The sequence below is a fragment of the Pristis pectinata genome, chromosome 4, assembly GCF_009764475.1.
Source record: "Pristis pectinata isolate sPriPec2 chromosome 4, sPriPec2.1.pri, whole genome shotgun sequence".
Classification (NCBI taxonomy): Eukaryota; Metazoa; Chordata; class Chondrichthyes; order Rhinopristiformes; family Pristidae; genus Pristis; species Pristis pectinata.
Window position 1 is genome coordinate 90,454,928 of NC_067408.1, and position 13,911 is coordinate 90,468,838.

The window sequence follows — 13,911 nt, forward strand, 5'->3', positions numbered from 1 at the left end:
GGAAAAGAGCAGTGTAGTTATACAGACCACATACCACTGGAATAATATGAACAATTACATACAAAAAGAGATTTTAAAGAACTAAAACTATTTCCATTAGAGCCGAGAAAATTTATTTGAGATTTAATAACAAAGTTTTTGGAAGTACTTTCCCAAGTCGAAATTAGTTTGGAGTGGTCACCATTTTAAAATCATCTCTAAGAGAATGGGCATTTAGGAAAAATGTCTTTATGTTAGGTGCATGGAATGCTTTATTTAAGGGAATAGCTAAGACAAAGTACACTGCATATTTTAAATGGCAAATAAGATTAATTTGATGCAGAGGAAGATGGAATGGGAAAAAACAAAATAGTAGAACTTGTTTTGGATTGGACTAACAAGGAGTTAAAAGAAAAATGGCAGCTGGAAAAACTGTGCTGTGAATATCAATTGTTCTGTGATGAATTTCATTTACTTTTGAACATGATGTCAATTTAAAGTTAGACCAGGGGATAGTGGACACATAACCCAACATCTTCCCTATTTCCTCTTTGCTGCAACCGAGAACCAAGACTTCGCTAGGCATAGCAAGAGACATCCTAAGTCCACGGAGGATACTTACGTTGCACCTATTATACAATTCAGCAAATTTCCACTTTTGTTTAGATTAGTAGCATTTAAAGGACGAACCTCAAACAACTTTGAATATCCCTCTGGTTAAACTAAAAACACAAGTCAGTAAAATCTTTAAATTGACATTGTGTAACTTGAATCCAAAAATAATCAAAATTCTGTGGAACCCAATGGCTATGGGGTGTTTATAGCAAATGGCTGAACGTACAGGCATACTTGATGTATTTCTGTAACAATTGTTCCTAAATAATAAAGTGCCCTCTTATGCATAGGCTGAGAATGTAGTACTGAGCTGAACATCGGTTGCGTATAGTTTTTCATGTCTTAATGAAGTTATTACCTTCCATTCAATAAAAATTATAAAGAACCCTAAAAGAAGTTTAAAATAAACACGAATGGCAGGTAAAAGTTGTTAACTGTGGCTATTAGACAAGGACAAGACAAGGGTCAGTTTTGACATTACCATAACTCTGTTGCTTATGGTCAATGCTCAGACATAAAAATGAACAGTAGGGTGAGGTACACCAGTACACATGTAATTATAATGCTGTAAGTCATCAACCACTTCAGCGGAGGAGAGGAGAAACTTGGCAAGATCCCTCCAACCAGCATTGTATACTTTTCTTTATTTGATAATAGTTTCTGTCTTATCACCATACTAATCACATTTATTGATTATTTACTGCTGAAGTAGAATAAAATGTGCCAACAAATTCTGATTTCAGGTAAAAATTAACTAAATGTGGTTTAAAGTGCACAGGTTATATTGGCCAGATCTCCAAAGGTAAAGTTAATCGTTTCATCAGTGGGTGTGTTAAGATGGAATTTTATTATAGTTGGTTCCTACCTTCGATCTCTGTGCTACTATGAACTCCTGCCAACAATGACATTTTCGAGTTTTATGCAAGTTGGGTCAGAGTCAAAATCAAATATTAACTTGATGAAAGGTAGGACTCCTGCCAAGCAAGAACAATCATCTGCACTATCATCGTAACCCATTGTTTGACCAAACCCTTTACCAAAGAATCTCTCAAGGTCTGAACACAGTTGAAAGCACCATTTATACCTGAATTATTCCAAATAACAGTGCAATTGGTTTGCAAATTGCAACATATCTGTTACCTCTAGTAGTAAGAGTAGATGGTTTAATTTGGCTTGGTTATAACAATACAGTCCTTGCCAAGTCTTAAGTTCAGGCTAGTTTGTGTGTAAGCATAAAGAGGGAGTCTTCTTCTCCTTTCAAGCAGTCCCTCAGGGTTGAGGATAATTTGCTTCCATTCCCGTTTTATGAGTCTGAGGTGGCTAATGAGAGTGATGTAAGAACCTTAGGCTCTTTCAGTAGGAGCAGGCTGAAGGACATCAATGTTATTCAATGTCATCAGTGAAGGACATAAATCTGATTCTGATTTTTCTACACACATTATATTCAGTCTAATGGTCCAATAACCTGGGACGTGTGGAACAATCTGACCACTGTCTTCAATGTATAAATGTCAATTTATTTTTCCACTAGTTTGCTTTATTTTATCTCCTTTCCTCTAAAAAGCATTGATTCATAGTGTGATATGGGCTTGTGAGTGGTAGCACTGTGCTGACAGTGCTATATTGCCTATGGCGGAGAGGTGAGGATCTGAGTGTTACTTAACCCACATTTCCTTATGACCTAGAAGGAGACTTTCTTGTGCCATCAAGTCTATTGCCATATCACACAGCAATTCCATTCCTCTGCTGACTTAGCCTCTAAATCTCTTTTGCTCCTTTGCTTGAGTATAGGAGTTAGGACGTTATGTTGCAGTTGTACAAGGCATTGGTTAGGCTGTATCTGGAGTACTGTGTACAGTTTTGGTCACCCCATTATAGAAGACATCTTTAAGCTGGGAAAAGTGCAAAGAAGATTTACAAGAATGTCACCAGAACTCGAAGGCCTAAGTTATAGGGAAAGACTGGGCAGGCTAGGTCTTTATTCCTTGGTGTGTAGGAGACTGAGGGGTGATCTTATGGAGGTGTATAAAATCATGAGGGGCATAGATAGGGTGAACGCACACACTTTTTCCCAGGAAAAGGGAATCAAAAACTATAGGGCATAGGTTTAAGGTGAGAGGGGAAAGACTTAAAAGGGACCCGAGCAGCAACTTCTTTATACAGAGGGTGGCACATACATGGAATGAGCTGCCAGAGTGGTTGAGGCAGGTACAATAACAACATTTGAAAGACACTTGGACAGGTACATGGATAGGAACTGTTTGGAGGGATAGGGGCCAAATGAGACTAGCTTAGATGGGCACCTTGGTTGCATAGATGAGTTGGGCTGAAGAGCCTGTTTTCATGCTGTATTACTCTATGATTTTCTATGAATCTTTTCTTCCCCCACACAAATCAACTCCCCCTACTCTACCACTCACTTACACACTAGTGCAATTTCCAGTAGCCAATTAACCTAACAACCTTCATGTTGTTAGGATGTGGGAGAAAACTGGAGCACCCAGAAGAAACCCACAGAGTCACAGACAGCACCAGAGTTCAGGATTGAACCTGGGTTTCTGGAATGTGAGGCAGCTGAGCCACTGCACTGCCCTTTGAAGCACTGATACTGAATCTGACCTAGATTCCAGCTGGAATCCATATGCACCTAATTTCTAGCCAGGGCTACCTGTGTACAATTGTTGTCCAGTCTGAAACCAATGAATTCAACATGTCCTGTACTGGAAACTTTCAATTTATCTGGCCTAGGGCCATAATGGATCATAGATTTAGTCCTTAATCTATTATTGAGCTCTCCTCCTGATTTAGTCAGCTATTGCCACATTAACATAATTACAGTCTACAGGAAAGCCGATTCCACCGTTTTTCCACCTTTGTGCTATTCAGCTGATCCGTTAACTGAGTCTCCAGTGATTTTCATATAAATATAACACCGCCCAATCAGTCTGCAGCAGCCTTCTGCAACCACAAGGCATTCTCTGTTTGCTAAGAAAGATTAGCTGATACAACTTTCACAGCACAGCCTCATTTGAGACCCATATGCAAAGAATTATCAGCCTGAATACATTCATCAGGTAATTGGCTCACTTTAAAGGAGATGTAAAATATTCATATCCAATAATATTAGCAGCAAAGTATGTACTTCTCTTTGGTTTCTGGTGTTCCCAGGGTCTATAGCCTAATGATGTCATTCATATTACCTTGAAAGCTCTGGTAGAAAATCTCATCAACTAGCACAACAGGAAATGTTTTGAACCCACTAAATGTACAGGTTCACACTGTGCTTTCCTGGAATGTTCTTCCTCCAAGGACAATATGAGCTGATATTCTGGAAGTGGTTGGCAATTTATGCTCTAAAAATAAATCATGACACTGCAGTGTTCACACCCCAACTCTAACTTTTTTTGAATTGCTGCTTGCTTCTGGCTGGAATTGGTCATGAGTCAGTACAAATGTTTTCCTACTGTGTAAAAATAGTGTAACTCTACATGTGGAAATTATAATCCATTTGTATCTAAAATGGTTGAGAAATACTAGAAACACAGAAAGGCCCCTCTGAACAGATCTGTTCTAGATCTATTCTCAGCCACGTCTGAACAGAGTCTCATCAAATCAACATGAACTAATTTCAGACCTACTTCCATTGCTTTGATGTTTGTCTGTGCACATAGATTTTAATTCCTTAGTATTACACAACTAATTTAAACCTTGACTATTTACTGTAAAAAAGTGATTAAACAGATCTTTCTACTTATATTAAGCAATTACAGGAAGAATTCTCTTCAAACATTGGTGAGGCTATTTGAGGTAGTGTATGAAAATATAGTGCCTCAAGAAGTTTCTTGATATCAATATTTTGTGGTTAATAATTAACAATGAGTGGAATGTACGTAAAACTGTTGACATCCTGCATTAAAAATCTAGCCGTTACCAAGAAGATATCCAGCTGGCTGTACTATTGGAACTATTCTGAAATTCACATATAATGTCTAAAGTCAGCAACAATTGTTCACTTGAAGGACAGCAAGAGTTGTCTTCTATGCAACAAGGGCGGCACGGTAGCGTAGCGGTTAGCGCGACACTATTACAGTGCCAGCGATCGGGGTTCGAATCCCGTCGCTGTCTGTAAGGAGTTTGTACGTTCTCCCGTGTCTGCGTGGGTTTCCTCCGGGTGCTCCGGTTTCCTCCCACATTCCAAAAGACGTACGGGTAGGTTAATTTGGGTTTAAAATGGGCGGCGCAGACTCGTTGGGCCGGAAGGGCTTGTTACCACACTATAAATGAATAAAGTAGCTAATAAGGCCATACATGAAACAGCCACCCATTTGCGAATGCTGTTCCTGATTCCAGTATCTCCTGCAGCACTGGAAGGCAAAACAAGTTGAGTTGAAAGAAGTTGCTGATGTGATAATGTGGAACAAAAACCAAACTGCTGCAGGAACTGTGGTTCAAGCAGCATCTGTGGAGGCAGAGGGGTGGTCAACATTTCAGGTTGCGGCGCTGACATTTCAGGTCAAGATCGTGCATCAGGCCTTCATATTTGTTCTAATGTTTCCAATCTTCTCTCAAGTTCTATTCATTTGTCAATAGATTTGAGTTTCTTTTACATGTGCTCTGCCTTGTATTTTTGAGGACCTCAGTGTACACTGATATAACAGAAATTTTTGCAGTCCAACAGGAAATATTTGTTAACCTTCCACCTTGAGATAGTTTAGCTCAGCAAAATACTGGTTGTCAGAAATTGCCAGAGGGAATGTAAGCAAGATGCCCGAAACATCTGACATGACAGTGGTGCCATGGAGTAGGAGCTCATGTTTGTTGCAGCTGTAAGGTCAGGGAGCGCTTGCCGGAGCTTACTTGTTTCCATTCAGAAGATGGATAGATTGGTGTAGCTTGTCAATCACCAAGCCAGACCCCTTCCAAGCCTTCATGCACTGGTGATGCTATGCTTTATGGAAGCTGAAATCTTTGCATTAGCAGGTGGTGCAACACCTGAGTGGAGCGAGACTCAAGAGAGTATTTGGGCTACTTTCTTTTTTTACCCACTGATTTTAATGAAATACCTCTGCCTAGTTAACTGATATTTGGGAAGATAGCTATATGTGGCAAATGATATTTATAAAATTTATTGCCAATCCCCCACCTGCAGTCTGTGGCTGAGTCTGGGACCCCAGGTGGGGGATTGGGAATACATTTTATAAATATTATTTGCCTCGTATAACTATCTTCCCAAATATCAGTTAACTAGGCAGAGATATTTCATTAAAATCAGTGGGTAAGAAAAGAAAGTGGCCCAAATACTTTTATAAAATATTTTCAAGGTGTTTCAAATTCCTGCTTCTCCCAGATGATTGATGTGGAAACTCTGGTGACATTTCTTAGCTGGATTCCTCTCTGGCAACAGGTTTGGGAAGTGGGTGTGTAGCTGCACCCTAACCCAATAAAGGACACAGCCAAATATCGACATCAAGCGTGTCACGTTAACCATCTGTAATATTAAAGGATCCTCAGCACACACGAGGGCCAATCATGTGATGGCCCCAATCCACCAGTGATCAGCAAGTAGCCTGGGATTTGCCAGCTAATCTCAGTCTGGCCAGCATGAGTCCCATTGTTTCTCGAGTAGCATATGTGGCATTTGCTGCTATAATGCGTGTGGAAGGTGAGAAATCCAGCCCATTATCTGTGAATACAGAGTAGAGGGATCATGGGGCACATGATCAGGGGTAATAAAGCCAAATTCAATTTTGTCGAAACATACATTCCCCTGACAGCTGAAACTGGGCATCATGAGGGGAAACACACCGAGTTCATTGATTATTTTCCCTTCCTGGCATTTTCCCAAAGCCACTACAAATTAAACTAATTTAGCAGAGATCAGGTCTGAAAGCTGAAACTTGTTTAGTTTCTCCCACCAAGATCCACACCATCTGGTGCATTTATCTACTGAGCAAAATAATTTCATGCAACTTCATGAGACAATTGCGTGCAGCCATTGAACCTCATTTCACATTCTGTGCCCACTTTGGGATGGTTCATTCACACCCTTTGCAAACTTTCTCCCCATTGTTTATACAACCTGCTTTTGGTCAGGACACTAGTGCGGTGGGTGGTATGGTTGTCTCACAGCTTCAACCCCCTGTATTGATTCTGACCTCTGGTGCTCTTTGGTGAAATTTGCACTTTCTCCCTGTAACTGCGTGGGCTTCCCCTGGGTGCTCCAGTTTCCTCCTACGTCCTAGGGTTAACTGGCTGCTGAAAATTACTCCTACTGTAGCTGGATGATGGGAGGTTAATGGCATGTGTGAGAATAGTTTGGAGGGAAGCAAGTGCTGGAATGGGATTGCTCGGAGAGCCGGCATGGTGTGAATGGGCTAAATGGCCTCCTTTTGTGTTACATGGAAATGTGAAATACATTCTCTTTCTAGGCAAGCAGCCCTCTGGCTCCCACTTCATTAAATAAAACATTTAATGATGCATCAGAAAACGCCAATGATCTTCTGGCCAGTGAACACTTTGGAAGTGTTTCTGTGCTAATGATTCCCCATTGCCTTTCATGTCCTGAAACACATTTCCAGAATTCACAAATATTGTTCGTCCCCTTAATTGGCTGCAACAACTCGAACTCCCTCACTCTCAGCAACAATACAATAATTTCACTAACCTGCACAAAAGCAGGTGGGATGACAGGTGTGTGATATGATCCCACCAACTAGATGGAATTGTAGCCCATGATCATAAACGTTGCAAACGGAGAATTTTCTCTATTCCAGTCTCATAATGACAACACATAATTCTAATATCTAACCAGCTTAAATCCTAGCGATCAGTATTGCCCTGTGAAGAGGACATGTGCAGGTGGGTCACTTATTTTAAAATGATATCCTCTTGTTTCAGTCTCTCTCTTCAGTTTAAAAGTAGAGAAATGCAAACCAATAATGCAGCCAAGCAAGTCTGGTAGTACAGACACTCACACGGTTATGGAGTCAAGAGACTGCAGATGCTGGTATCTGGAGCAAAGGACAAACTGCTGGAGGAACTCAGCAGGTTATGCAGTATTAGTAGAGGTAAAGGGATGGTTGATGTTTCAGGTCAAGACCCTACATCATGACATTCAATCAATTATGCAACAGAATTACAATTGTGCATATGATGTGGTATTTAACTGCAGCATCTTGACCCAAAACATAGACTTTTGGGAATACTCAGAGCTGGCATAGACTTGACAGGCCAAATGACCTCCTATATTATAAGAAAATATTAATATGAAATATGAACCTGTGTTGAGCCTTGATTAGCTGATCTAGTAGATACTTGTAGAAGAAAACTGCTTCACAGAGTTGTACACCATAGAAACAAGCTCTTCGGCCCACTGCATCTATGCTGACCATCATACCCGTCTATACTAATCCCAGTGGTCTGCACTAATTCCATATGCCTCGATGCCTTGCTCATTGAAGCACCTGTCTAGATATCTCTTAAATGTAGTTTCTGTTCTTGCCTCCACCATCTCCTGCAGCAGATCATTCCAGGTACCAACTATTATTTGTGTGAAAAATTTACCCCTCAGATCCCCTTTAAACTTTCATTAATGACAAAGCGATAACTGAACCACATGGACCAGGGTCATGTTTTGTTCAATTATGTGTGTTGAATTTAAACGGAATGGTATTCAGGATGTTACCCTATGCTAGGGAGAGGAAAATAGCTACAATTCCTTTTGTATTCTTCATCTTGACATTCTTGTGAGAATTTTTTCAGTTGAGAAAAATGAGTTGTCTTACTGTCCAATAGTTCAGTAATTTTTGGATATAGAGTATATATTAGAACATTGGTACATGGAGGGGCAGGCCTTAGAGGGATATGGGCTGAACACAGGAAATTAGGACTAGCTGGGTGGACACAGTGGACCGGTTGGGCCGAAGGTCCTGTATCCGTGCTGCATTTCTCTATGACTATTAGGTTCTTGGATCCATAGTCCACCAGAGTGGGTTTAAGAAAAACAAGTGAGAAAAAAATGTTATAAAAAAAGAACAAGGCAGATTTTCAACTTCAGCACAAGGGTAGAAATCAGAGTTTAAAAAAATATGCAGCAAGAATGGTAATCGCAAAATGTGCAGCCTTTCCAGTAGCTCACAGGGTCACACTGTTGTTCTAAATAGTTAAAAAAAATAATTCCAAGAGTACTGTACGGCATGGGAATGAAATAGCTATTAGAAGTTAATAGTTAAGGTGTCAGAGAGGAAGTTCTGATGCAATAATGTGAGACTTATTTAGTACATTGCCTCCTTGGTGCTAAGGGCCAACAATGGGGAGGATACAGGGTAATCTACAAGGGAAGGTTGGATACCCAGAAGCATGACCATTACCAGAACTAATTACATTGGGAGAAAGCAGATTGAGGACTTGGCAGTTAAGGTGCAAGCATCAAGAAGAAAATTAAGTGGGAATTTAAAGGCATTAGGATTGCTCAAATGGAAGCAGAATTACAAGCAGGTGATAGGTTAACGTGTGGCTGGGGATGTGGTGTAGAAAGGAGAAATTCAGATTCCTGGAACACCGGAACTAGTCCAACATCAGGAAGCAGCTGTTCAAGATGGATTGGTTGCACCTTAAGATAGATGGTTCCATTATCTGAGTGGCAAATTAGGTTTAATGTTTCCCATTAGTTAATGAAACAAATAGAATTTCCCCAAAGATCACAGATTATCCATGGAGTCAAAGGATAGAGTAGCTCAGTGAGATGTCTCAGCATTAGCATTGGGCCACAATTTTGTCTCAGTTTGCTTCTAGATCTTCATCTTTTCAAGCTTATTAAGACACATTTAGGAGGGCCTCCCTCAAAGACCTGATTAACTGTCAACTTTTAAAAAATTATCAATTAAGCAGGAAGGGTTGAAATATTCATTTTTCAGTGTCATAGCAGTGCTGGCAAGAACAGCATTTATTGTTCGTCCCTAATTGTCCGAGACGGTGGTGACGAGTCACCCTGAACTACTACATTCCTTTTTGTGAAGGTGCTCCCACAGTGCTGTTGCAAATGTAAATTCAATGTCCTTGAACTGGAGCTGGCCTTTCATGAGGTTACAGACACTGAAATATTTCAGAGAATGGTCCTGCTATTCCTATGCTATACTTCTGGTCCCTGAATAATACTGACAAGGTAGCACCTGCTCTTCTTTGCCTTTCAATTGCTGGGTACTTCATAACATGGTAAATGTGAAACATGATCTAATCTTAAAAACAAGGTCTGTAGAAAAAAAAGTGGCATAACATATTTACATCATGATCAAACCTGAATGTGTTACAAACTGATGGAGGGCCATCGATCTGAAATGTTAACTGTTTCTCTCTACACAGATGCTGACCGACTTGCTGAATATCCCCAGCATTGTGTATTTTCATTTCAGATTGCCAGCATCTGCAGTTATTTTGCCTTTTCATTAACATCTGTTCAAGCTGGGTACAGGTATCAGACACTAAACATGTTAACAAAAATTATCCACCCTCTCTGTCCATTGAGGAGGGTTAATATCCCACTAATGTTCTTCTCATGAACACAGGCAGAGTTACATTTACATGTAGTCTTTCAGGATTCTACCCATGACATAGATCTTCGTTTGTCCCCAAACATGTAAATTTTGAGCTCATTTAAATCAGTGGAAACAATATCACAGCAAAATTATCACTTCATCCAAAATTCACAACTGCACCAATTGTGAGTAAAAAAAAATCAGACAACAACGGCTCAGATGTCTCTCCCTTAAGCTTGAGGGGATTGAAGCCAATTACAATGTAGACTTTTAATAGTTATATCTAATGAAGCAATTAAATAAACATTTAGCTCTTTGGCTACATTTCTATTGAGCTCATGCACTGCTACACCCTATATTTTTGTTTCTGCAGGGATTACTTGCATAAACCAATCACAAGATTAGATACAACAGTGGATGCATTGATTCCAAATCACAATACCAGTACAAACCCCACTTGTTTTTACATTCTTGTATGAAATGTTTCATTGTGAGAAATGCATCAGGAGACAGGAAGTAACCAGACAATCCTTACAAAGAAGTTATTCAAAGAGACAGTGCATATGTGTGACAAGAAGAGCATGGCAGGAATATTGTTTACAGCGTGTCTGGGAAATGTATACAATGGTAGTATTTTGATAATAATACAAGTAAAGCAGATTCCATTTGAACAATGGTGCCTGTTATAGAGGAATGCCAAGACACGTTTTCAAGGTTTCTGTGTTAATGTTACAACTTTGCTCCCAGTAATTGAAAATTTCATTAAAAACAGTATTTTCTTCTCAGATTTCACACTCAGCATTTGTAAATTCTAAGTTAGATGTATTGAATTTCATTTATTATACTAACATCAAATCCTAGATTAACATTACAGGTAGTATCACCTTTGGTAGCTTACCAAGTAAAAACAGCACTGTTACAGTAAATTTCACAGACAGCAGCAAGAGAACGTCCAGAACAAGGAACACATGGCAGCAGATGTAATGGATGAGAACTTTCTATTGCCCCCACTCAAGACACCTTTCATTCAGCAAAGTACTGACCTCAGAAGATCAGCAAAGTGTGATTTAAGCTTCTATGTTTTAAGCTGTTCTGAGCTTTACAAGGTTTTAAATCTCCTGCTAGTATAACACAAAGTTCAAGGGATTTTTTTTTGAAGCAAATAAAACACTTTCACACAACTCCATTAATATATTTCAATATACTCTTCTGCTAAGTCTAACAATTCTGGGTCTCTAGTGTTGTTGCCTTGAACTTGGCTGCAGGAGGGTCAGCAGGTAAAAATAAAAAATGCTGGAAACACTCAGCAGGTCAAGTAACAGCTGTGAAAATAGAAATAGTTAATGCTTCAGCTTGAAAAACCTTTGTAAGAACTGGGAAAAAGAAAACAAGTTAGTTTTAAGTCACAGAGAGGGTATGCATGGGACAAAAGGAATAACTCTGATAGGGTGAGGAAGGGTGCTGTGGGAAAAGTTGTCGTTAGTAAATGGAGGCAGCTAAGACCAACAAATTTCACTACATATGTCAGTGATAATAAACCTGATTCTCAGAGCAAGAGATAGAACACATGAATAAAAGCTACCAACCCTCATTTTATAGACCAAGGACACAAAGGAATGTAATAATTGTGAAACACAGTTGTATGATATGCCAAGCAGGCTCAGCTGTGCTAATGGAGAGAAAAATCTGAGCCAATATCATAGATGGATAACCTACAGCAAAATTGACCAGTTATGATGTGAATAGAGTCACCCGAAAATGTAGAATTCAAGTCTGGCAATATGCTTAGGCACAAAATGAGGTATTGTTCTTCAAGCTCACACTGGGCCTATTTTTAAGCAGTGCAGATAAGTGAGGAGTGGCACAGAGGATAAAACTGGCAAGCATAGGGAGCTGAGTCAGCCCTGCAGACGTACTGCCACGTGGTCACCCAATCTGCATTTGATCTCTTCAATGAAGTGCAGACCACATGGTGAATACCGAATATAGGACACCAGATAGGAAGTGCAGGGGAATTGCTGCTTCCCTTGAAGGACCGTTTGGATCCCTAGATAGCAGGAAGGGAAGAGATAAAAGGGTAGGTATTGCATCTCCTGCAGTTGCAGAGAAATGCCTTGAGTAGTTGGTGGGAAAGGAAGAGCAGACTTGGGAGTTGCAAGAAGAATGTTGCAGCTTTCTGGACCAGATTTCCATCCACAGAGCTGATTAGTTCTGCTCTGTCATCAATGTGATCATTGTTTTTTTCCTCTCTCCACTGGCACAGCCTGACATGCAGGTCTTGTTCTACAGCTCTCCTTTTCACTACTTCACTTTCATGTTCTTACTAGCAGCTTCATTTCATAGCTTTTGCTCACATTCTAATTACACCCATTAACCAGATGAACACATCTACAATTTATCCTCATAACTCTAGATTACCTGCATCAGCACTTTTTGTTTTTCATCTTTTATTAATATGCCTTTGTACCAATATTCTTGGAGGAGCTTGGGTGTGGTGTTTGGGGAGGAAGCAAAGGAAGCACTTGACAATAACAGGGATGACAAAAATGCAGGATTCTAAAATTATTTTCTCAGTATTTTGATTTAAGGTGCATGTTATAGAGGCATATGAATGATTAGAGCAGTCAACATCTAAACTGAAAGGTTTGGTATTTCAACAGCTAAGGAGAAGAGGATATCATAGTGCAGTCTTAATATTAGCAGAATACATTTTGGTCAATTCTGTGTTGTATGTGGAGACACAGGGCGACAGGTCTATCATTTTAGGAATTACTACAGAATACAGGTCAATGCTTTAACTGTCCTTAGAGGTTAATCTTTGCTGGATATATTCAAATAAGGATACAACAGAAACAGGGACAATTCAATATCACTTAGTTTATCCATCCAGGATTTTCAATTCATCTATGATGGCATTCAATAGTTTCCTGAACAATTCAAATGCATCTCTCCTAATCTACCTCAAAGACCACTCCACATATCTGTCACTCCACTTGTGCAAAAATTAAATAGATCTAGGATTAACAAGGATGCTAACAACAAATTTCAAATGCTAGGAGCTGACTCAAAGGCAAGTGACACTTGGCATTCAAATTTAACATTAAACTAATCTCAAATGATATTTGATAACTTTTGGGAAACTGGGATAAAAGGATCCATTTAACAAAAAAAATTAAGTGATAAAGCCAGACCATTTGCAGTTTACCAAACAATTTTAAAGTTGACGAGAGAAAACTAGTATTATTTTTCACATTTAGACCATAACTTGTAGGAGCAGAATTAGGCCATTCGGCCCATCGAGTCTGCTCCACCATTCGATCATGGCTGATTTATTATTCCTTCTCAACTCCATTCTCCTGCCTTCTCCCCATAACCTTTGACACCCTTACTAATCAAGAACATATCAACCTCCACGTTAAATATACCCAATAATGACCTCCACAGCCGTCTGTGGCAATGAATTCCACAGATTCACCACCCTCTGGCTAAAGAAATTCCTCATCTGTTCTAAAGGGATATCCTTTTATTCTGAGGCTGTGCCCTCTGGTCCTAGACTTTCCCACTACTGGAAACATCCTCTCCACGTTCACTCTCTCCAGGCCTTTCAATATGTGGTAGGTTTCGATGAGATCCCCCCCATCCTTCTAAACTCCAGCGAGTACAGGCTCAGAGCCAACAAACACTCCTCACACATTAACCCCTTCATCCCTGGGATCATTCTCGTAAACCTCCTCTGTACCCTCTCCAATGCCAGCACATCCTTCCTTAGATATGGGGCCCAAAA